Here is a 27,541-nt window from a genome sequence, read left to right as displayed (position 1 = left end):
CTCAAAATGGCTTAAAGACTTAAAAATAAGACAAGACACCATAAAACTCCAAGAAGAGAACATAGGCAAAATATTCTTTAACATAAATTGTAGCAATGTTTTCTTAGGTCAGTTTCTCAAAGCAATAAAAATAAAAGCAAAAATAAACACGTGGGACCTAATGAAACTTATAAGCTTTTGCACAGCAAAGGAAACCATAAAAAAAACGAAAAGACAATGTATGGACTGGGAGAAAATACTTGCAAATGATGAGACCAAGAAGGGCTTAATTTCCAAAATATATAAACAGCTCCTACAATTCAATAACAAAAATAAAAACAACCTAATTGAAAAAGAAGGGTGAGCTGTGACAGGGTGAGAGAGAGTCATGGACATATACACACTAACAAACGTAGTAAGGTAGATAGCTAGTGGGAAGCAGCCGCATGGCACAGGGATATTGGCTCGGTGCTTTGTGACAGCCTGGAGGGGAGGGATAGGGAGGGTGGGAGGGAGGGAGACGCAAGAGGGAAGACATATGGGAACATATGTATATGTATAACTGATTCATTTTGTTATAAAAAAGAAACTAACACACCATTGTAAAGCAATTATACCCCAATAAAGATGTTAAAAAAAAAAAAAAAGAAAAATAGGCAGAAGAACTAAACAGAATTTCTCCAAAGAAGATATACAGATGGCCAATAGGCACATGAAAAGATGCTTATGATCACTAATTATTAGAGAAATGCAAATCAAAACAACCATGAGGTACCACCTCACACCAGTCAGAATGGCCATCATTGAAAAGTCTACAAATAACCTAAATGGGAAAAGAATATGAAAAAGAATGGATACTTGTATGGGTATAACTGAACCTAATGTGCTTGTACACCTGTAACTAACACATCATTGTTAATCAATTATACTCCAATATAAAATAAAATAAACATTGTAAGTATACAAATAATAAATGCCAGAGAGAGTATGGAGAAAAGGGAACCCTCTTACACTGCTGGTGGGAATGGAAAATTGGTGCAGCTACTATGGAAAACAGTAAGGAGGTTCCTCAAAAAACTAAAAATAGAACTACCATATAACCCAGCAATCCCACTCCTGGGCATATATCCAGAGAAAACCGTGATCTGAAAAGATACATGCACCCCAATGTTCACTGCAGCACTGTTTACAACACTCAAGACATGGAAGCAACATAAGGGTCCACTGAAAGATGAATGGATACAGTAGATGTGCTATATACATACACACACACACACACACACACACACTAGAATATTACTCAGCCATAAAAAGAATGAAATAATGCCATGTGCAGCAACATTATCATACTAAGTGAAGTAAGTCAGACAGAGAAGGGCAAATATCATGTAATATCACTTATATGTGAAATAAGGATATGTGGATATTAGTCTCTGTATCCAAAACTCCCTGTCCTTTCTCTTATAAAGAACTGGCTGGTGAATGACAAAGGCTGGAAAGAATGTGGAGAATAGAGAATGCTCCTACACTATTGGTGGGAATGTAAACTGGTGCAGCCACTACAGAAAACAGTATGGAGGTTCCTCAGAAAAAACTAGAAACAGAGTTGCCATATGATCCAGCAATCCCACTCCTGGGCATATACCCAGACAAAACTATAAGTTGAAAAAATAGGCATATTCCCACAACTAGGGCACCTGCTGGATGCTGCTTGGGGACCTTGACACCCAAGGAGACAGGAGGAACACCTAAGTAACCTGGTAGGACATGGGGGGACTGAGGAGGGAGAAAAAGTGGAGGCCGGAAAGGACTGACACCCCTGAGGAGCGGCTAAGGGGAAGAGGGGTTCCCACACCTGGAGGGGCCCTCGGGGGCTGGGATCGGGGGGAGTGAGCCCAGTGTTTCCCCTGCCCAATAGACTGGGGAAGTCTGCCCAGATCTTGAGCCAGGTTCTACTCCCTCAGAGGCCCCCTCCAGGCCATGTTGCTCCTGGGGGCATAGGAGTGAGGTTGGGGCAGAACAGGAGAGGCAGGCAGGAGGGGCCCTCCAGGACCGGAGGAGCTGGAGAGGAGCACAGGGCATTTGCCCCACCCACTCAAGTCCAGGAAGCCTGCGGGGATCCCAGGTGGAGTCCCCCACCCTCTGAGACCAGAGGCGGGAGGTACACCTGGGCCCCTTCTGTTCTGTTGAGCCTAAGCCCCACCCCCCCAAACCTCCAAGGCCTTTTCCAGGCCTATGGGTCCTAAGCATAGGCCCCATCCACCACATAAACCCCACCCCTGCTTAGGCCCTGCCCTCCACAGCCAAGGCCTTTTCCACTTCTTTTTTCCTCCTCCTCTTTTTTTACTATTGTGGTTCTGTTCTACCTTCCAGTTGTTGTTTCATCTATATTTTTATATTCTTTCTAACATATCTGTTAGTCTCCTAGTCTACTTTTATTTTTTACTTTGTTATATTCTCTTTTTTTTTTTTTGCCACCCCACAAGGCTTCTGGGATCTTGGTTCACGAGCCAGGGGCTGGGCCAAAGTTCCTACACTGGGAGTTCCGAGTCTGAACCACTGTACTAACAGAGGACCTCAGTTCCAGGGAACACTCATCAGAGTGAGGTCTCCTGGAGGTCCTCATCTCAGCACCAAGACCCAGCTCTACCCAAGAGCCTACAAACTCCAGTTTTGGAAGCCTTAGGTTAAACAACCAGTAAGACAGGAACACTATCTCACTCACCAAAAAAAAAAAAAAAAGAGACAACAAAAAAATATGTTACAGATGAAGGAGCAAGGTAAAAATCTAAAAGACCAAATAAATGAAGAAGAAATAGGCAATCTACCTGAAAAAGAATTCAGAGTAATGATAGTACAGATGATCCAGAATCTTGGAAATAGAATGGAGACACAGATTGAGAAAATACAAGAAATGTTTAACAAAGATCTAGAAGAACTAAAGAACAAACAGATGAACAACATACTAACTGAAATGAAAAATATACTAGAAAGAATCAATAACAGAAACACTGTGGCAGAAGAACAGATAAGTGAGCTGGAAGACAAATGGTGGAAATAACTGCCAAGGAGCAGAATAAAGAAAAAAGAATGAAAAGGAATGAAGACAGCCTAAGAGACCTCAGGGACAACATTAAACACATCAACATTTGAATTATAGGGGTCCCAGAAGAGGAAGAGAAAAAGAAAAGGTCTGAGAAAATATTTGAAGAGATTATAGTCAAAAACTTCCCTAACACGGGAAAGGAAATAGTCACCCAAGTCCAGGAAGCACAAAGAGTCCCATACAGGATAAACTCTAGGAAAAACACACCAAGACATATATTAATCAAACTAACAAAAATTAAATTCAAAGATAAAATATTAAAAGCAGCAAGGGAAAAAAAACAAAAAAAAACATACACAGGAATCCCCATAAGGTTACCAGCTGATTTTTCAGCAGAAACTCTGCAGGCCAAAAGGGAGTGGCAGGATATATTTAAAGTGATGAAAGAGAAAAACCTACAACCAAAATTACTCTACCCAGCAAGGAGCTCATTCAGATTCGATGGAGAAATCAAAAGTTTTTCAGACAAGCAAAAGCTAAGAGAATTCAGCACCACCAAACCAGCTTTACAGCAAATGTTAAAGAAACTTCTCCAGGCAGGAAACACAGGAGCAGAAAAACCCAAAACAAACCCCCCAAACAAACCAAAAACAATTAAGAAAATGGTAATAGGAACATATATATTGATAATAACCTTGAATGTAAAATGGATTAAATGTCCCAAGGAAAACACACAGACTGGCTGAATGGATACAAAAACAAGACCCATATATATGCTATCTACAAGAGACCCACTTCAGACCCAGGGACACCTACAGACTGAAAGTGGAGGGATGGAAAAAGATATTCCCTGCAAATGGAAATCAAAAGAAAGCTGGAGTAGCAATACTCGTATCCAATAAAATAGACTTTAAAATAAAGACTGTTACAAGAAATAAGGCAGGACACTACATAATGATAAAGGGATCAATCCAAGAAGAAGATATAACAATTATAAATACATATGCACCCAACAGAGGAGCATCTCAATACATAAGGCAAATGCTAACAACCATGAAAGGAGAAATCGACAGTAACACAATAATAGTACAGGGCTTTAACACCACACTTACGCCAATGGAAAAATCATCCAAAATGAAAATAAATAAGGGAACACCAGTTTTAAATGACACAATAGACCAGATAGATCTAATTGATATTTATAGAACATTCCACCCAAAAGTGGCAGAATACATTTTCTTCTCAAGTGCACATGGAACATTCTCCAGGATAGACTGCAACTTGGGTGACAAATCAAGCCTCAGAAAATTTAAGAAAAGTAAAATTGTATCAAGCATCTTTTCTGACCACAACGTGATGAGGCTGGAAATCAATTACAGTAAAAAAAAAAAAAAAAAAAAAAAAAAAAAACTGAACTAGAGAAAGAAGAACAAGCAAACCCCAATGTCAGCAGAAGGAAAGAAATCATAAAGATCAGAGCAGAAATAAATGAAATAGAAATGAAGAAAACAACAGCAAACATCAATAAAACTAAAAGCTGGTTCTTTGAGAAGATAAACAAAAATGATAAACCCTTAGCCAGACTCATCAAGAAAAAAAGGGAAAGTATGCAAATCAATAAAATTAGAAATGAAAAACGAGAAATCACAACTGACACTGCAGAAATACAAAGGATTATAAGAGACTACTACAAACAACTATATGCAAATAAAATGGACAACCGAGAAGAAATGAATAAATTCTTGGAAAGATACAATTTTCCAAGACTGAACCAGGAAGAACTAGAAAATATAAACAGACCTATCACAAGAAGTGAAATTGAAACTGTAATTAAAAATCTTCCACCAAACAAAAGTCCAGGACCACATGGCTTCACAGGCGAATTCTATCAAATATTTAGAGAAGAGCTAACACCCATCCTTCTCAAACTCTTCCAAAAAATTGCAGAGGGAGGAACTCTCCCAAATTCATTTTATGAAGCCATAATCACCCTGATACCAAAACCAGAAAAAGACATCAGAAAAAAAGAAAATTATAGACCAATAACACTGATGAACATAGATGCAAAAATCCTGAACAAAATACTAGCAAACAGACTCCAACAAGATATTAAAAGGATCATACAGCATGATCAAGTGGGATTGAAGAAAAAGAAATAAAAGGAATACAAATTGAAAAAGAAAAGTAAAACTGTCACTGTTTACACACGACATGATACTATACATAGAAAATCCTAAAGACGTCTCCAGAAAAATACTAGAATTAATCAGTGAATTTGGTAAGTTTGCAGGATACAAAATTAATGCACAGAAATCTCTGGCATTCCTATACACTAACAACAAAATATCAGAAAGAGAAATTAGGGAAACTATCCACTTTACTATCGCAACTAAAAGAATAAAATTCCTAGGGATAAACCTACCTAAGAAGGCGAAAGACTTGTACTCAGAAAACTATAAAACACTGATGAAAGGTTTCAAAGATGCCATAAAAAGATGGAGAAATACACCATGTTCTTGGATTGGAAGAATCAATATTGTGAGAAAGACCATACTACTCTAAGCAATCTACAGATTCAATGCAATCCCTATGAAACTACCAATGGCATTCTTCACAGAATTAGAATAAAAAGTTTTACAATTTGTATGGAAACACAAAAGACCCCGCATAGCCAAAGCAATCTTGAGAAAGAAAAACAGAGCTAGAGGAATCAGGCTCCCAACTTCAAACTATACTACAAAGCTACAGTAATCAGGACAGTATGGTACTGGCACAAGGACACAAATATTGATCAATGGTACAGAATAGAAAGCCCAGAGATAAACTCATGCAAATACAGTCACCTAATTTATGACAACGGAGGCAAGAACATACAATGGAGAAAAGACAGCCTCTTCAAAAAGTGGTGCTGGGAAAACTTGACAGCTACATGTAAAAGAATGAAATTACAACACTACCTAACACCATACACAACAATAAGCTCAAAATGGATTAAAGACGTAAATGTAAGACCAGACACTATAAAACTCTTAGAGGAAAACACAGAAAAAACACTCTGACATAAATTATGGCAAGATCTTTTTCATCCCACCTCCTAGAGTAATGAAAATAAAAACAAAAAATAAACAAAGGGAACCTAATGAAACTTCAAAGCTTTTGCACACCAAAGGAAACCATAAACAAGACGAAAATACAACCCTCAGAATGGGAGAAAATATTTGCAAACCAAACAACAGACAAAGGATTAATTTCCAAAATATACAAACAGTTCATGGAGCTCAATATCAAAAAAAACCAAACAATCCAGTTAAAAACATGGGCAGAAGACCTAAATAGACACTTCACCAAAGAAGACATAAAGATGGCCAAGAGGCATATGAAAAGATGCTCAACATCACTAATTATTAGAGAAGTACAAATCAAAACTACAATGAGGTACCACCTCACACCAGTCAGAATGGCCATTATCAAAAAATCTAGAAACAATAAATGTTAGAAAGGGTGTGGTGAAAAGGGAACCCTCCTGCACTGTTGGTAGGAATGTAAATTGATACAACCACTATGGAAAACAGTATGGAGGTGCCTTAAAAATCTAAAAATAGAACTACCATATGTCCCAGCAATCCCACTATTGGGCATATACCCCGAGGAAACCATAATTCAAAAAAAAGACATGTACCATAATGTTTATTGCAGCACTATGTACAATATCCAGGACATGGAAGCAACCTAAGTATCCATCGACACACGAATGGATAAAGATGATGTGGCACATATATTCAATGGAATAATACCCAGCCATAAAAAGAAACGAAATTGAGTTATTTGTAGTGAGGTGGATGGACCTAGAATCTGTCATACAAAGTGAAGTAAGTCAGAAAGAGAAACCACTGATGAACCTAGTGGCAGGGCAGGAATAAAGATGTAGACATAGAGAATGAACTTGAAGACACAGGTGGTGAGGGGGAAGCTGGGATGAAGTGAGAGTAGCATCGACATATATACACTACCAAATGTAAAACAGTTAGCTAGTGGGAAGCAGCAGCATAGCACAAGGAGGTCAGCTCAGTGCTCTGCGATGACCTAGAGGGGAGGTATAGGGAGGGTGGGAGGGAGACTCAAGAGGGAGGGGATATGGGTATATATGTATGCATATGGCTGATTCACTTTGCTGTACAACAGAAACTAACACAGTATTGTAAAGTGATTATACTCCAATAAATATCTATTAAAAATAAAATAAAAATCAAAAATAATATCAAAAATCAAAAAAAGAAAGAAAAAATACAGGCACCCTTATGTTCACAGCAGCACTACTTACAATAGCCAAGACATGGAAACAACCTAAGTGTCCACTGACAGATGGATAAAGAAGATATGGTATATAAAATACATATAATGGAATATTACTCAGCCATCAAAAAGAATGAAATAATGCCATTTGCAGCAACATAAATATAACTAGAGATTATCATACTAAGTGAAGTAAATCAGAAAGAGAAAGACAAATACCATATGATATCACTTATATGTGGAATTTAAAATAGGACACAAATGAACATTATCTATGAAACAAAAACAGACTCACAAATATAGAGAATAGACTTGTGGTTGCCAAGGAGATGGGGGAGTGGGGGAGGGAAGGACTGAGAGTGTGGGATTAGCAAACTATTATATACAGGATGGATAAACAACAAGGTCCTACTGTATAGCACAGGGAACTATATTCAATATCCTGTGATAAACCATAATGGAAAGAATATAAAAAAGAATACATATATACGTATAACTGAGTCAGTTTGCTATACAGCAGAAATTAAACACAACATTGTGAATCAACTATACTTCAATAAATTTTTTTAAAAGCTATTTAAAATGCAGTATATTTTAAGTGTTAGGAAATATTTTATATAATTTTGTTGGATTATTCCAAGTTTAGATATTAACTTACAATAATTCTCTCAATTTCACAACATAAAATTAATTATTAAATGCAACCATCTCATCTTCTCACCATCATATGTATTTTCTTTGGGCTATACACCTACGCGCGCGCACACACATACACACACACACACATATTTGTCTGTATATATTCAAATGGCATATATATATTCAAATGGCAGAGTAAAGATTCACTTACTAAATAATAGTTTGAGAAGAAGGGATCTGGTATTGAATGACTAAGTGCCATGAATTTGCAACAGTAGACACTTCACATATCATTGAAGCCTCATACAAATCATGCAAAGTAGGTATATTTGTTTCCTGTTCATTCTACCAATGAACCAAACTATTGGGTTGTTATACTCTAAGCACATCCCTCCAGGGTCCTGCTTCAATCAGACCAATTCTGCTTTTATTTATTTGTTTATGTGGCCATGCAAGATTTCATTTGAACAGAGATTTCCATGGCTAATGAGTTGGAAAACTACTATTTTATACTACAGAGCCTCCTGAGCATATGGGATTGGTCTTTTCTAATACTGTGTATTTACAATTGAAAAATCAGGAAATCACCACAGGAAACTCATAGTATCCACCCTATTCTTTCCAGAGGGAAGCAAAATTTTGCTGAAATTATGAATTTCCTTGCTTTTGAAAATTTAACTTTGTTATATGATCTACTTACAACTTTATGGTAAATAATGCAGTTAATAACCATGTTTCCAGGAGACCTTTAACCTGTACTTTCACTAACATAAACAGTATCCATAATGTGAAAATGGGAAGACAGATTAAAACACTTGCATGCAAAAATGCATTTGGCTTTTTCCCCAAAACCTGTAACACCTGTGTAATCATGAGAAAACCATCAGATAAACCCAAATTGAGGACTACCAGATATCTGACCAGAAAGCCTCAAGGATGATGAGGTCATCAAAAACAAGGAAAGTCTGAGAAACTGTCATAGCCAAGAGAAGCCTAAAGAATCATGACTACTAAATGTAATGTGATATCCTGGATGGGACCCTGGAACAGAAAAAGTACATTGGGTCAAACTGAGGAAATCTCAGTATAGACTTCAGTTAATAATAACACACCAATACTGATTCAGTAATTGTGTTAACTGTACTGTACTAATGTAATACGCTATTAATAACAAGGGAAATTATGGGGAGATATATGGGAATTCTCTGTACTATCTTTTTAACTTTTCTTTAACACTTTTCTAGAATAAAAATTTAAGTTTTAAAATGTAAAATATGCATTTAGTAAAAAGACACATTTTTAAAAAAACTGTGACTAATCAAGAATCTGTCATTGGGACTTTGCTGGTGGTCCAGTGGTTAAGAATCCACCTTCCAATGCAAGGGACATGGGTTCGATCCCACATGCTGCAGGGCAACTAAGCCTGCATGCCTCAACTACTGAGCCTATGTGCCACAACTACAGAGCCCATGCACTCTGGAGCCCTCAGGCCACAACTAGACAGAAGCCTGCAAGCCGCAATGAACAGCCCGCGCACTGCAACGAAAGATCCCGTGTGCAGCAACTAGGACCTGACACAGCCAAAAAAAAAGAATCTGTGGTAACCACATGAAGTTCCCATAAAAGAGAAGGAAAAAAATGTAGATGCATAAAAGAAATCAATTGTAAATTACATTTTGTTTCAGAGTAATCTGCTGATTCTTCATCTTACCTACGTTACCATAGGAGCAAACAAGATTGCAAATTTAAATGTTTTAATTTTTTAATTATCCTAACAATGCGGTGAGTAAAGTATCTACATTTTATTAAAACATATTTTGGTATTGAGGAGCACCAACTTCGAAAACTTTCTCAAAATTGTTATTTCTGTATAGAAAAGTAGTGAAACAAGAACCTAAATATAATAGCCCCAGGTTTTAGAGGTACAAAGAAACAGCTATTACATATACATGAAATATTTCAAAAATCTATGCCTTCTGAAGGTGGAATCAGAAAATAATGATATTTTTATTTGAATTATAAAGAATAGATTATTTTCTTATCACGTGTCCATGGAATGTTCAAGCAAATGGTCCAAGAAAATGATGTCTTTCAAACTATCTGGCATCAGATGCAGAGGGAGGGGTGGGTAACATCTTAATATTCATAAAGTGCTCCTGATGAAGGAGCCACTTATTTTCTTGGACCCCAGGGATAAATAATCTATACAGTATCTAAAATGAGATCACTTTGTAAATTTGCTTTGGAGCAGAAACAATTTATATCATTGAACAAATTCAAACCTGGAAGGATACACCAGATCTCTTGGGTCACCCTCTGGACTTTGGACAAAGTATTGCTAAAATGTTGAGGGCAAAAAAAAATCTCTATTCTTTTCTAAATTTTTCCAACATTGACAATTCAGCCCTTTTTGGAGGGGTTATCAACCTCGAAGTGTTGCTTCCTTATATCTTCCCAATATCTCTTCTTTTTGAATCTAAGTCTGCTTGAGTAGTTTTCTATCAATAGAGAGCAAAGTGATTATCATTCTTCCTCCAGAATAAGAAAGAAAAAAAACTACTTTTTAAGCCTCAGCACATATATAGCAAATATTAATGTTGCATTACTAATAACATAGTACTATTAGAATAGACACTACAGAACAATACCAATATTCTAGTCATAGAACAACATAACTAACTCATGGCAACAGATAGCTCATTACCATTATAGCAACATTATTAACAGCTCTTCCTGTGTTAGATCATGCATTGCCTCATCTTCGGGAATTAACAATTTATAAAGGTATCCTAAATCTTGGCCTGATATTCCAGAGCCTAGAAGCAGCAGGGATATTAACCCCTCATCACAGTGGGCACAAGATTTTGAACTGCTTGTATCACCTCTACATTGGCAATAAGTAAAATAATAGTTAGCAATGGCAGATGAAGCAAAAAAGATACCTAAAATCCAGCTGCTGTTTAAAGAAGGAAAAAAATGTAGATTCATAGATAAGGTGGTATGTGTGTGTTTGTGGGTAAAGTACTGAGAAAGGAGGAGCATGAAGTTTGAATGACAGAAATGAACATTTTTAATGTCTTTTTTTTTTTTTGCGGCACTGTGCGGCATGCAGGATCTTAGTTCCTGGACCAGGGATCGAACCTGTGCCCCCTGCAGTGGGAGTGTGGAGTCTCAACCACTGGACCACCAGGGAAGTCCCCCAAGAAATGAACGTTTTTAAAAAGGAGCTGACACTTTCTTAGAAAAATACAATTTAAAAAACTAGAAAATGGCATAATGGAAAGAAAGACATGAATTACTATCCTTTAATCAAGAGGAACAAGCATGCTTCGTTTCTTTGACCTCAAGCAAACACAGTATTTATTATTGTCTGCCCAGGTCCTTCCTAAACTATCCCTAGCTACTGTCCTGAACTCAGCTATGCACATCTCTGTGGGGAAGGCTTCATTCCTTCAAATGAAAAGGAAACAGCTCAACTGCTAGAAATGATGAGCAGGCTTTAGAAAGGTGCTGTGGAACAGCAGATAATAAAGTGCTCAAATTCAAAAATATATTAACATTGTTCAGGATCATGTTTCATGTAAGACATGATGTTTTTCTTGGGGAATTTTAGCTGTTCTCAACCATTCACACTGTTTGAAGTGCTCTCTGAGAGCCATCAAGCCAACTCAGCTCGTAATCTCCTTCCACTTTGATGTTTCACTATGACTAGGCTCCAGGAGTTGCCCAAACAAAAAGATGACACATCCAAATGATGTGCGTGTGTTTTTATGGTAGACTCATAAAAAGACGCTGGAAGTAGGATAAAAAATACATATGCTTACATTTCTATACTCCTTTTCATGTGTATTTGTGCTTAAGAATATAGTTATGTCTGGTTTTGTCTCTTTGGCAGACACCATTATTTGCCCACCCACCAGGCATTCTCATCCCCTTCCTAGTTGCTGGACCGCTCCAATATTTTGCAGGTATTTACTATGCTGTAAGTTTAAGGAAGGTTTAAAGAATATTTATTGACAGCATTTTCATTTTATTTGAAACTTTAAATTTAAAGGGGTAGAATTTAGTGAGAACGAGGTAAAACTGCTTCCAGGAGTGAATGAGGATTAGTCTTCTCCAGCAATCATGGTCAATCATGGTTGTGGTAATATGTTTAGGGATAGGCATTAGATGCAACCCAGACCAATGAGACATAAGGGAATTTAAGGGTTTCTGAGAAAACTTTTCCTTTCTAAAAAAAAAAAAATTAATTCTTCTTGACTTTGGATGGTATCTGGTGGTATGCTGGAGGCACAAATAGTATTTCATCATGATTGTGATGATCTCTTCCCAACACTGCATTCAATGATATCACATTGGAGCTTGGAATCAGCCAGGATTGGCAAATTTACAACATGGAAATCAGCAAATGCTGCAGAGTAGTATGTCTCTTGTTTGTCCAGAGAGTGGGTCACTAAACATTGACCAGAATACCACCAATAGTATCCTCTAAAGATATGACGTTTGTTTGGCTCTAGTGACACCATCTTGTCACCATAAGTGTAGAGACCCCTGACATACTGAGACAGTGAGGATAGTGGAGGTGGGAGTGTGATTTTGATGCAAAACACCTGGGTCCTTCATAACATTCTTCAGCTACTGAACCAACCCTGGAAGCACTTTGTTTCCAGACTTCTTCTTATGTTACTTAATAGGTCCTCATCGTTTAAATCACTACTACTATCTTGTTACTTTACTTGAAGCTGAAAACAACATACACAGTCTGTTAAATTAGAAATAGGATAGACTCACTTCTCTACTAGAGAAATTCTGAAATTATATATATTGTTATATATATATAAATGAATAAAATATTTCATTTTACCAAAGGAAAGAAGAATATTGACAGCATTTTCATTTTATTCGAAGCTTTAAATTTAAAGGAGTAGCATTTACTGAGAATGAGATAAAGCTGTACCCCTTATTTCACTTCCAAGTTAGGAATATGATCACCAATATTTTCCTTAACTGTAAGATTAGGGACACATCTAGTGTCTATAAAGCAAGTTGTTCTAAAGGAAATAGAAGAGTCACAGCCAGAGCAGCAGGGTGAGCACAACTAACCACTGAAATAACATTATAATAATCATTCTCACCACACGGGGACTACCAAGACACAATCAGATCCAATTCAGACTAGAATTTAGGTGATGGGATTTCCATGAAGCTGGGATTTTGCCATGAATACGTTATATTACGTCCTCCAATTCCTTGGGCAGTGGGATGAGGACAGTGTAAAATGAATTTTCTGGTTTCATCTGAAACCAATTACCGTGAGTGGACCCAAATTGCTAAGTCTGCTGCTGAGCAGCCGCATCCCAAGTGCAGCTGGGAATCAACTGGTGAGGGCCGTCAAGAACTCTCCAATTGTATCAATTGATTCCAGGCCAGATTGTGATTGCCTTTCACCTCTCAAGCATCACTTTGCCACTGCTTCAAAACTGTTCCAAATGGCAAGAATTTGCAAATATAATTAAGTAGAGAGGGAAGGAGTCTAATTAAGTAGACTGGGAGAGACAAGACCTTGGAAAGATCAGGAAAAAAAAGAACTTGGCATAGGATTATAATAAATTTACTTTGCTGGTGAATTCTTATTTTGCTGGTGAATTCTTATTTATCTGGGCTCCATTTACAATGAATGAAATTCCTCTTCCCCCTGCCAAAACAACCCTTCCTTCAGAAGCAGAACTCAACCGCCATTTAAATAAATTCTCTAAAAGCAATAATTATTGGTTTATTAATTATAAACTTGGATTTCTAATTTTTCTCCCTTGCTCTGGTCACTTCTTAGTTTAAACTAAGCTTCCTTAGTCTCATAAATATATAACCTGCTTCTACAGTACTTATTGCTTTCATTTCACAAGTATGGATGAAATGCACAAGTTTTGAGCTTCTCAAAGATCATCATCAGGCAATAATTTTTAGGAACAGTACATTTTAACATACCTTACAAGAAATAATATTTAAGAAAGACAAAACAAAAATGGTAATTAGTGTATTTAGCAAGGAACAGGATGGTGAGAAACCTAACAAATGACCGTCATTTCCCAGTGGTTCCCAAATTTTGCTGCACACAGGAATTACTTGGGGATCTTTACAAACTACTGAGCCTAGTATATATTCTGATTTAATGAAGAATACTGATGTTCAATATAATCAACACAAAATAAACTAAAAAAATAAAGTTGAAAACAGAAATCAGTGCAATAGCAAACAACCACTCCCCCCCAAACATACTTGATCAAAACCCAAATCTGTTTGAGAATATTACCTTAAAGGCTGTTCAAGAAATAGAGGTACAATAAATATTTTTTCAAAAAACATAAAAGATTCCTGAAAAATAAACACAACTTTGCCAATAAATTAGAAAATTTAGCTATAAAAGTGAGTAAGTTTCCTGGGAAGAACTTAAATTACAAAAACAGACTCAAAAATATAAAATACCTCAATGCCAAAATCTTGTTTTCTTTTTTTTTTCTTTTCAGCAACAAAGACATCAATGGTTTAATGGATGGGGGAGCTTAGACATCTGAAGCAAGGTTCTAGAGCAACACCCCACTGTGTGCAGCAGAGAGCGGGCAGGATATGGCAGTCTTTGCTCCAGGTGGGGGAAGGAGAGATTACCAGTTATAGGGGAACTGACGTCAAGTGGGCTCATTAGCTACCAGGGAAACCAGTAGAGGGGCACTCCCCTCACCGCCCCTTTTATAAGAACAATCAACAGCTGCGGCCTGGGTCAAGTAGTAGGCAGCTCAGTCATGTGAGTAGGGTATAGGTGAAGTAGGCACTGGTTGGGCCGGGGACTTACAGAGAGCAAGAGAACAGCCATCTTGAGTGGTCTGACCATACATTCTACCCCTACATACCCTACATGACCCTTACAATCTTGGTCCGTCCATCTTCTGCAATATCCCTAGAGTCAGGTCCCCTAGGGGGACACTGCAACCAGATACCACAAATAGAGTACAGACAACAGCAGCCAGAGTATCAAGAGTAAGATACCTGGTATGCTCAGAACATTCATTTTCCATGATATGGGCAAATTTGGGGGCCAAAATTTTGGAGCTTACTGAGTTAACGGAAAGGGAGTCAACAGCAGCAGTGCCCTATCCAGTTATAAGGAAGGTAAGGCCACCCCTGGTTTTCACAAACCCAGATCCACCCCCATGGGGAGGTGAAGGCCCAGCTTTAAAGGAAACATTCTGTTGGCCTAGCCAGGAGTCAGCAGTCACAGTACAGATCTCTCATCCCATGTTATGCTGAGTGCCATTAGGGCTGGACCCATTAGGTCTTTCCAAACAAATAACTGTTAATCCAACTAGTTGGACATGTGTGTCCAGAAGCCAGCCCATTCCATTCCACACATCACAGTCCAGGGGGGCTCACAGGCAGTCAGTTGTACAGTAATGTTTACCAGTGGGGGTCCTTCTGATCTACGCATTGGCACATGGGACAGGAAGATGGTGAGAGTCTTTCTCCCCCATGGTCAGTAGTCCCCACATAGTCACAGTAGCTGGGCCAATTTTTCATGGAAGTCCACAGGAGGATCACAATGGCATCTCACTGTAGACCCAGCAATTAGACTCATTTTGTGGTGAGGCCAGTGTTGCTACTCAATCCTCAAAATCTTGGTTTTTAAGTACCATTTTTGATGAATAAGAATTAGGGTTTCTTAGAGAAATTGCTGTTTCCAGGACTGTGGTTAGGAGGGAATAAAATAAGTCTAGAACATGTTAAAGTACCAGAGAGTAGGGACTTCCCTATGGTCCAGTGGTTAAGAATCTGCCTTCCAATGCAGGGGACACGGGTTTGATCCCTGGTCAGGGAACTAAGATCCCACATGCCATGGGGCAACTAATCCCACATGCCACAACTACTGAGCCCACGTGCCACAACTAGAGGCCACGTGCCACAACTAGAGAGGCCACATGCCACAACTACAGAGCCCATGCACTCTCGAGACCATGCACCACAACCACTGAGCCCACGCACTCTGGAGCCCACGTGCCACAACTAGAGAAGCCTGCACACCCCAACTACTGAGCCCGCACACTCTGGAGCCCATGCATCACAACTAGAGAGAAGCCCGCACACTGCAAGGAAAGAGCCCGCGCGCTGCAACAAAGACCCAACACAGCCAAAACTAAATAAATAAATATTTTTTTTTAAAAAAAAAAGGTCCCAGAGAGTAAAAGGTACCAGAGAGTAAAGTGCTCAAAGATGGTGAGGACATGTCAAAAGGACATAGGATTCAGCTTAAAGGGGCTCATACTCACCAAATCTGGGATAATCTGTTTAACCATGAGACTAAAACTAGTAAAGGACAACACTAGAAAACAATATTAAGCTAATCTTATAAGAGTGGATGGTAAAAATAGTATATAAATTATTAACAAAAGATTTCAGCAGTATTAAAAATATATCTCAGCGATCATCTTTCTACTCCTACTCCTCCATTCCTAAAGTTTATTTGTAACACAGTGGAGTAAGCCTTTTAAAATATAATATCACTTTTCCTCCTCAAAGTACTCCAAAGGCATGCCATGTCACTTAGAGTAAAAGCCAAAATTTTTACAGTGGCCTGTAAGACCCTTCATGATCTTCTCCCTCCCCCTTTACCCTTTACTTCTCTATCTTTTCTCCTACTTCTTTTCCCTCTCACTCAACAACTACATGCACCTGGCTATTTCTTGAACATTCTAGGTCTTTGCTCTGTTAACAGCATGATAAACTTCGAAATATTTTCTGCTATTGAGCCATCTTTAAATTTTTGAGATAAATCTTATTTGGCAGACATTAAAAACTGCTCTCTCACATCACAGCATCCCTAATTCTGTCAGTAAGCCTGCCCTAGTGTTAAAATAATGTTTTTATTTTTGTTTTATTGATAACTCTCTGTCCCCTAGTAGACTGTAGCCTCACTATTGTATCCACAGCGGAAAATACAGTGCCTAGCAAGTAATAAGGGTTCCTGATTGTGGATTTTATTAATCCTCATTAATGTAAAAGATTTGACCTTCATAAGACGTCAGACAATTTAAGAAAATATTTTTGTATTGAAAATAAACAAAACTTGGGTACATAGATGGAAAAATTTTGCTGCCTTCCAAACAAATATATAAAGAAATCCATGCATAGACATGTCCTAGCAATTTTTTAATATCAAGGATAACAGGGCATTCTACAAGTATTCTGGGACAAGATGAAATAAAGTGAGAAAAGAAAAATGCCAGAATGACTCCAACTTCTCCTTTGTATTATTACTCCAGAAGACAGTGGAGACAGAATACTTTAAAAATGTATGTTAACATATTAATATCTATAATCAGGGGGAAAACCTGGCTAGGAGGGAGACACTTCTTTTGGCATATCTCTGCTTTAATGTAACCATTTGTGTTGACTCTATTTCTAAGTCTACCCAAAATTATCTTCTTGCCTTACCTCCAAATACTCTAGAACAAATGGAGTTGGGTAGACGGGAGGAGAAGAGCATACTGCCATAACCATTCCTGTGCTATGTCATTTTAAATTGTCTTCAATTTAAAGAATTGAGAATTTTTGTTTATATAAATTAATGAAAGGTCATGAACTCAAGCAGAAAGCTAGTCTCTTGGGTCTGAGGAACATGAAAAGAAGCTTGGGACTACAAGAATGGCTAGAATTTAGAGAGAGAACCTCTTTGAAAGGAAAAAGCCACATAGGAAGCAATACAAAAATATGCACCTAAACTTTCCTCAAATCCTTGGTAGACTTTTGAGTTGTGCAAAACTTGGAGGCAAGACCCCACGGAGCCAGGGGAACAACAGCAGCTTGAAAATTGGGTGGGGGGGAGGAAGCAGAAATTTTACCTTCTGTTCATTGCAAGGGAGACAGTTTGAGTTCAAATCTTATGAGTTAAAAAGGCTTGGTAAACATCTCAGGCTTTCTACTGAAACTCCAGAAGAGCCATGCCATAGGAATAAAGAGTACATCCCAGTATTAAAGGCAAAATTAAAACAGACATGCACTAATAAAACACACAACCAAGCCTATGGAAATTAAAAGTGATCCATCAGGGGCTTCCCTGGTGGCACAGTGGTTGAGAGTCTGCCCGCCGATGCAGGGAACACGGGTTCATGCCCCAGTCCAGGAAGATCCCACATGCCGCGGAGCGGCTGGGCCTGTGAGCCATGGCCGCTGGGCCTGCGCATCCAGAGCCTGTGCTCCGCAATGGGAGAGGCCACAGCAGTGAGAGGCCCGTGTACCACAAAAAAAAAAGTGATCCATCAGTAATTTAACTCCTACTAAAACAAACTTCAACACTATTCAGAGGAAGACAACAGAATCAAGAGTCTCTATAATGCATATGACAAAATGTCTGGTATGCAATCAAAACATATGAGTGGAGAAACAAGAAAATGTGACTCATAACAAGAAAAAAAAGTCAGCTGAAAGAGACCAACAAATCTCTCTATTTAGATTTTAGAATTAGGAGAAAAGAGCTATCAAGTAACAATTACAAACATGTTAAAGATTCTACAAATCAGGGCTTCCCTGGTGGTGCAGTGGTTGAGAGTCCACCTGCCGATGCAGGGGACACGGGTTCGTGCCCTGGTCCGGGAAGATCCCACATGCCGCGGAGCGGCTGGGCCCGTGAGCCATGGCCGCTGAGCCTGCGCGTCCAGAGCCTGTGCTCCGCAACGGGAGAGGCCACAACAGTGAGAGGTCTGCATACTGCAAAAAAAAAAAAAAAAAAAAAAAAGAAAAAAGAAAAAAAAGATTCTACAAATCAAAGATGGGGTGAAGTGTGAACAGGTAGTCAATTTCAGGAGAGATATTAAACTCTAAAAATAGAAATTGTACAATTAAAAGAACCAACTTTGAAGTTAAATTCAACAATGGAATTAACAGCAGATTGGTCACAAGAGGAGAAGTGAACTTGAAGAAGGGCCAATGGAGATCATCCAAACATAAGGTAGAGAGGATAAATAAACAAACAATCAGCAGATGAAATGTGGGACAGGATCATTGTTCAGGCACATCATAATCAAGTTGTTGAGAACCAATGGCAAAGACAAAATATTTAAATACAGAGAAAAAAGACAGTATATACTGTGCATACTGCAGAGAGACAGCAAGAAAGATGGCTGACTTTTCATAAAAAACAATGGGAGTCAGAAGAAAATGGAGCTTCTAAAGTGCTAGGGGAAGGGGGGTGGGGAACCCTGCTATCCTGGAATTCTGTATTCAGAAAAAAGCATATGTCAAAAAAAGGAAAGCTAAATACAGTAGTTGCTGATGAGACATAGGAATTGACTAAATGGAGGCAAAAAGCAAATTTCTGGAGATTTGGAAATGTTCTATATTTTGATTGGATCACATGAATGTATATATTTGTCCAATTTATCAAACTGGACACTTTAGATATGCACATTTCCATAAATGTAAACTTACCTTAAATTCTTAAAATAAGGGAAATATAATGACATTTTCCATTATACAAAAGGCAAGAGTATTTTTGCCAAAAGATTAAGGCAATATGATCACAGATAAAAATTAAAATCTAGAGGAGTAAGGAGCAGTGAACTTTTTTTTTCTTTTTTGTGGCTGCGTTGAGTCTCCCTTGCTGTGCACGGGCTTTTCTCTAGTTGTGGCAAGTGGGGGACTACTCTTCGTTGCAGTGTGCGGGCTTCTCATTGTGGTGGCTTCTCTTGTTGCAGAGTATGGGCTCCAGGAGCACAGGCTTCAGTAGTTCTGGTACGCAGGCTCAGTAGTTGTGGTTCCCGGGCTCTTGATCACAGGCTCTGTAGTTGTGGCGCACGGGATTAGTTGCTCCGTGGCATGTGGGATCTTCCCAGACCAGGGCTCAAACCCGTGTCCCCTGCATTGGCAAGGGGATTCTTAACCACTGCGCCACCAAGGAAGCCCAGGAGCAGTGAACTTGAACAGCCAACAGAGATCATCCAAATATAAATCAGAGTAAGGGTAGAGTTCTGAAAATGGTAACTATGTTTGTTGACACAAAATACTATTTTTCTTTTTTATTCTTGGATTCTTTAAATGTAAATTTATTTGTTAAAATAAACATAATGGCTACATATTATGAGGTTTATAACATATGAAGAAGTAAAATAAATGAAAACAAGAGCACTTCGCTGGAAAAAGCATAAACATATGCTTTTTTATACTTCCATAATTATACTTCTATAAGACTCTTATACATGTATTAGTATAAGGTAGACTGTAGTAAGTTAAGAATGTATTTTGTAACTATTGGAAGAACCATTAAAAAACAACATAAAGAAGGATTGCTAAAAAGGCAAGAGAAGAGAGAAAATAAAAGTTACATAATAAATCCAAAAGAAGACAGAAATGGAAGCAAAAAGGAAAAAAAATGGATGTGGAGCAACTACAATTGTCATACACTACTGGTAGAGATGGAAACTTATGCAATGACTTTGGAAAATAATTTCGTAGTTTCTAACATGAAGCTGAATGTACATTTACCATAAAACACAGCAATTCATCTATCACAAGACACATGCTTAGATATTTACCCAAGAGAAATGAAAACATGTCCACAAAAAGGCTTTTACAAGAATGTTCACAGCAGTTGTAATCATAATATAGAAAAACTGGAAATGACCCAAATGTCTATTAATAGGAAACTGGATAAACAAATTGATGTATTCTTAAAATTGTGTACTATTAAGCAATAAAAAAGTCAAACTGCTGATATATGCAACAATAGGGATGACTATCAATGACTCTTGTTGATCCAAAGCAGCCAGACACAAAAGAAGACATGTTGTATGAATCCATTTATATGAATTTGGGGGTCAGTAGACTATATAAACTATAGTGATGGAAATCAGATTGCAGGTTGCCTCCAGGGAAATGGAGGCAGATTGGAAAGGGAACTCAAGGGAATTTACTTGTGTGATGGTAAGGTCTTACATCTTAATTGGTCACAGAGATGTATTCATTTATAAAAATTCTTCAAACTTTTCATTTAAACACTACTCATTTATTTTGTACAAATAATACTCAACAAAATAGCAACAAAAATATCGCACCTCATTGTTTTATTTTACTTTTGCTATTTGAACATTTCATGTTATTTATATACTCACTATCTATAATTGTTTCATCATGAATCATCCTTAAAGAAGACCTTTAATCGTTTGATACCTCCTCGTAAGTAGTGCACTCTCTTACTCCCAGAAACTCTTTTCAGAAAGGGTCTTGATAAATGTTTGTATACAGTATTCACATTTAATACAGACCAAAACATTTATAACATTTTAGTCTTTAATTTGGGTAATTTTTAGTGAATACTGTTTCACTGAAATGTTAGATATGTTACTATATATCTGATTCAAATAAAACTTTGGGGCAGGGAGGGGTAACTCTAGATTTATTTAGATATAATTAACACTAATATTTAATGGTTCTACAACATATATTTATCATTCAATGTTCTCAAAGTAACAAAAACCAACTCAGGTTTATTTAAGCAGAGAAGGAATGTACTGAATAAATAACATGTTAGCCCACAGAATAACTATGTTAGTTCCAGTCTTCCCAGAAGCAGACATCATGACACAATTAAAAGTACAGAAGTTTCATTTGGGGAAACACACCTTGAAAGAAAACTGGAAAGGATCTGGGTCAGTTTGGAGAGCCATCAGACCTTGCAGCAATCTGATGCCTGGTGAAGAAAAGACATAGGGAAAGACTGGATGGAAGCTTCTGGGTATAGCCTAATTAAAGATCACCAAGGCCATCAGTCACCCAACAGAGCACCTGTCTTAGAGTTCTTGCTGAGTTCAGTTACTGGTGCAGCTTGTGCAAAGCATGGCCTGGGTGCAAACTCAGTGACAGATTTCAGACTATAGCAGCTGGACACTTATTTGATTAAGGTTTCTACAGTTGGTGGAGGTACATGAGACACGTTCTTCTGGCCGCCACAAATAACAAAAGAACTAATGAACAAGTCTCAGGGCTATGCAACCAAGAACAACTCTGGAAATCATACTGCAGAACTGACCAGTGAAGACACAACTGAGTCACCTCTGAGTACTGGATAAAGCAACTTACACTACTAGTACTGAAACTACCAAATTCAGGATGCCACCATTAGCAAGACAGCCATTGCTGCTTCTAAGAATTCAATCTTCCTGCGACCTCCAACAGAGGAGTTTCTGGTAGTACTTGCATCACTAACACTTGATTCAAAGCCTGGGGCTGGCGAATCTGATTGACGAAATCTAGTCATTGGTCTGTTTCCTATCTACCAAGGAATCTGGGAAAGCAAGTATCAGACATTTCCTACTTCTAAATAGGCAGGGAGTGTTACCTCTGACCAATACTCAAAGGTAGAAATATTTGTAACATACTTGCTGGTCAGCCAAAAGAATGACAAATTTCTACAACAATATGTCTATCTATCTATCTACAACAATACTAACAGGGCTTCCCTGGTGGCGCAGTGGTTGAGAGTCCACCTGCCAATGCAGGGGATGCGGGTTCGTGCCCCGGTCCGGGAAGATCCCACATGCCGCGGAGCGGCTAGGACCGTGAGCCATGGCCGCTGAGCCTGTGCATCCGGAGCCTGTGCTCTGCAACGGGAGAGGCCACAACAGTGAGAGGCCCGTGTACCAAAAAAAAAAAAAAAAAAAAAAAAAAAACTAAGAAAGATGGAAATATTACTTCCAAAATTGTCCAATGTACACATATATTGTTCAACATTTTTTTCTTTATGCAAAATCTAAACTACCTACCATATCCATCTTTCATTAGGTCAAGGTATTTATTGATGCCTACATATTTTTTAAAAAGAAAAATTGTTGGGAAGAATGAACATACAGCTTATGTCTAAAAAGAATTAGAAGGCAACACATTTGTCAAACATCTGGAATTTTCACTGAAAACTTTTCTGACATGAATACCTTGACTATATCTGTAACCCTAATAATGCCAAAAGAAAATTCCCAGGTGCCAAATATTTCCCAACCCTGTTATTGTGTTTTAAAGATTCTACAGGTTAGTTGTTATACCCTATAGTTTAAGGCCCTAATTTTAAAAGCTGTATGTAATTTTGCTCATGGGCTATTCCCACAGCCAATTTGATTAAACACAACTTAAAAATTTTAGGCAATATATTTGAATGCACTTATTGAACCAACCACCAAGTGTACTTGCAAAATTGAACATCACTTTTTATCCTTGAATCTTAAAGTTTCCTTCTCATTCGACTCCCTATACTTTGTTCCTTTTTATTTTTCACTTTTGGTTTCATAATACAATGTTAATGGTGCTAACTTACAGAAAAATTCTCAACTAACCTATACTATAAATGGCTTTTCAACTGTAACTATTGTATATACACAGTGAAGATAGGTAGAGATTACAGGAGGAAGAATTTTCTAGAAATGCAACAAAACTATTTCATATCCATAATAAATTAACTGGACAAATGTAGAATAACTGATAGAACTACATTTTGGAATTCTGAGTGTAAAGAAAGTCTGACAATCTAATAATAAATAATTTCACAAAATCAACTACATTTGCTTTTTCTGGAAGTAAGAAAACACAACTACAAGAAAATCGTTAAAATTTAAGTTACGATATTTTGAATTTCTAGCTTTGGATAATTATAATCATTTTAAATTATATGTATCATACTAATATTAGTTAAATAAATTTAGTATATAATATCTATCTCATTCTTGTTTACCATCTTCACATTCAGCACTTTTTAAGAATGACATGAGAATGTATCTGGTGAGAATGTATCTTGATATATATATAGTGTTATTTCTCCCTCTTAAGCTGTGTTCATAATAAGCTATGTTCAAAATATTTTTAAATCAAAATTAAGTTTAATGTAACCATCAGACATATAGTTTTTCACCAGAAAATAAAATGTTCATCTCTTTACTTTGAACTACATAGTCATATATGATTCATGATATCTTCCAAGCCAATCTCTGTATTTGATTTTTACCATCATTTTGAGTTTTAGAGTCAGTTAATTTGGACTCTAGAGACCAAGTTTATTGATAAGAAACGAACCAGACAGGTAACAGATGTTGTCCAAAGTCATACCACTCATTAGTTGTGGATGTTAGTTAAGATTCCATATACTGTGACTACCTTCGCCATTGTTCTTATTGTAACATATTGGGGTTTTTTTAATAAATTATTTAATTTTGGCTGCACTGGGTCCCCATTGCTGTGTGCAGGCTTCCTCTGTTGCAGTGAGCAGGGGCTACTCTTCGTCGCAGTGCACCAGCTTCTCACTGCGGTGGTCTCTCTTGTTGCAGAGCACGGGCTCTAAGTGTGTGGCCTTCAGTAGTTGTAGCACGCTGAGTCAGTAGTTGTGGCTCAAGGGCTCCAGAATGCAGGCTCAGTAGTTGTGGCGCATGGGCCTAGCTGCTCCACAGCATGTGGGATCTTCCCGGACCGGAGCTCAAACCCGTGTCCCCTGCATCAGCAGGTGGATTCTTAACCACTGAGCCATCAGGGAAGTCCCATATTGGTTTTTTATCATAATAATTTGATGGTCATTTTGTAGTTTTTACATATTTTCCTTTACACAGTACAGCAGTTATATTAACACAGACAGAAAAACTCCAAATAAATTAGGTTTTAATTCTCTAGACTAACCAAACCAGTCCTTTCTTAATGTATTGCATTACTCACCTATCACTTTGCATATACTTTAACTATCTCGCATATTATGTTGTATAGTGTTTCACATATGTGACTAAAATTTTGTGTTGAATAAGCATACAATGGCAACCCATATAGACAGAAGATTTGAAGCAAACTGTGGCACACTCTTACTTGACTACTCAATGACATCTCCCCTCTCTCAGGTTTCTTTAATACTGGAAACTTGATTATATTCAGGGTAGTAATATATCCAGCCCCTGGCAATGACTTGTGATTAATCCAAACCAATCATTAATATTCCTGCTCCTTATTGCCAAATAGTTGATTTCCCCACTTTCATTATAGCTATAAGTGGTAATATAACTCAGTTCTAGCCAACAAGACATAAGGGAAAGTCTGATATGGATGTTTCTTAGAAGCCTCTAACTTTCCTAATAAAAGAGACAGATATGGCTGGAGACATCCATCTCTCCTATCTATCTATCTATCTATCTATCTATCTACTTACTGGCTGTGTTGGGTCTTCATTGCCACGTGTGGGCTTTCTCTAATTGCGGTGAGCGGGGACTACTCTTCGTTGCGGTGTGTGGGCTTCTCATTTATCACTGCGGTGACTCCTCCTGTTGCAGAGCATGAGCTCTAGGCGCGTGGGTTTCAGTAGTTGTGGCACGGGCTCAGTACCTGTGGCTTGTGGGCTCTAGAGCACAGGCTCCGTAGTTGTGGCACACGGGCTTAGTTGCTCCGTGGCATGTGGGATCTCCCCACACCAGGGCTCGAACCCGTGTCCCCTGCATTGGCAGGCAGATTCTTAACAACTGCACTACCAGGCAAGTCCCTCCTTTGCTATACTTTAAATATGGCATGACTCCTAGATCTGGTATACCATTTTGCTATCATAAGGGAAAGACAAAGAGAGCTGCAGAGATATCTATCCTGATGTTATTGCATCTATGACCAACAGTGTCATTTCCAAATTCAAGTAGTGGCACAATCATGTCCTCAGCTACACATGCAAAACTCAGATTAAGACTAAATTATTTAGCTAGTTGAAATTGGAGTTAATTCACTATGCAGTGACTATTATGGGGAAAAGCACAGTGTTAGGTTCTGTTCTTAGGTTCTGTTCAGAATCCCATGATAGAGACTTCTAGTGTTTTCAACAATGTCTGGATCTCCTATCCTTCTAGGCAAATGGAAAGCCAATGAGCTGTGAATGGAATGACTTCTGGGATGAGGCATTCAATTACCAGTCTCAGCTATGAACAAACATCAAAGCTTCTATTTCCAGATTTACTTGCTACCTGAAAAAATATGAGCATAAACTCTCCTTTGTTTTAGTAACTATAAGTCAGGATTTCTGTTACTTTTATCCGGATGCGTTCCTAATTGTTGTACATGCAGTTGTAAACTTTGTTGTACATAAAATGAAAATATTTCCATCATTTAGGAAGGTTTACTGTTAAAATATTCCCATCCACTAAGAGATGTTCAATAAATATTTGTTCAATGGATTTTTTTAAAAACTTACTCTGATTTACAGAAAGTGTCACAACTGATAAACTGTCTCTAACCACTATAAAATAACTGCATTTCTACTTCTCCTGTATCATACAGATAACCCAAATAGAATTATTATTCTTGTGTTTGAGTTTATAGATTTTAATATTTGCCATAAAAACTATTCTTCTCCTGAAATTGTGGAAGAACTGGCCATACTACCAAGAGATCACTGACATTTTTAATTTTGAGTGCCAAATATTCGATTTGGCCTTTAAAATTTGGGGGTTTTCAAATAAGAACGTAAGCACTGAGACTGTAGCAATTGAGAGGTCCACTATTCAAGAAAGCTTCTTTTCCTGTCTTAAGGCTTGCTTAATCCCCAATGTGCCCTGTGCAGAAGCCACGGTCCTTCTGATGGACACATAAACCCGGAGATCCTAGTGAAGTCTCCTTATTTGAGGCCCTCTTTTCACAGGTAGGCTGCTCTCAGAAACATCTAACCACAAGAAATGAATCCGTTAGGCTGTATCTCAGCTTACCTAAGGTAGAGTACCAACTCCACTGACATCTGAGCAGATTTAGTCCCTAAAGAGCATCCTCCTGATCACCTTCCTAGACAACTGCGGGTAAAGCCAAAGGTGTCTAGGAGGCCCTCTTCTCTTCTGGTATGGTCTCTTAATCCTGGTCTTAACCTGATCTCAGTTGCAAACTCCTCATTTTTGAGTAGAACAGAATTTCCCTTCTTTGTTACTCTTTAATTTTATTTGGACACTTAGGCTATTTCCTTCATTTTCTAAATTCATTTCTATTTAGGAGTCTATCTCTACTTTGATTTACGCTAAACTCTGTAGCTATGGTACAGCCCCATGGAATCTGAGCTCATGGAAACAAGTTGAAATAAATGCCCAGGATATCTTTTTCTTCAAATGGAAAGAAGCATAAGGATTTTCTAAGATTAGCTGAAAATGTAAATTCCAAAGGCAAAGAGATTAATTTTCCTGACCAGACTCTTGTGAAAATGCCACCTGACAAGGTGGAGAAAAAAAAAAAAAGATCTATAATAAATGTTTGCTGAATTGAACTCAAAATAATCTCTTCTAGATTAGAGTGTGATATGTTTCCAATGCAAATGTATTGGATTAATCTGTGCTACTATCACACAAAAGAAGTACTTAATAAACACTTTTTGGTCTAGGAATTTTTAAAAAATTAACAACCAAGTAATAATATCCTATAAAATTTTACTTGTTAATGTATATACTAGCTTTAATGTGATCAATACTAAAAATATTGAACCTCTATTAAATGTTTGTTTGTTTCAGTACTTACATAGAATGCATAGCACGGCCAAACAATTCTTAAAGCTGTTCAAGTAAAAACTAT

Source organism: Neophocaena asiaeorientalis, unplaced genomic scaffold (genome assembly GCF_003031525.2).
Source record: "Neophocaena asiaeorientalis asiaeorientalis breed wild unplaced genomic scaffold, Neophocaena_asiaeorientalis_V1.1 scaffold89, whole genome shotgun sequence".
Taxonomy (NCBI): domain Eukaryota; kingdom Metazoa; phylum Chordata; class Mammalia; order Artiodactyla; family Phocoenidae; genus Neophocaena; species Neophocaena asiaeorientalis.
The sequence above is the reverse complement of the archived record's forward strand: the minus strand, read 5'-3'. Positions refer to the sequence as shown.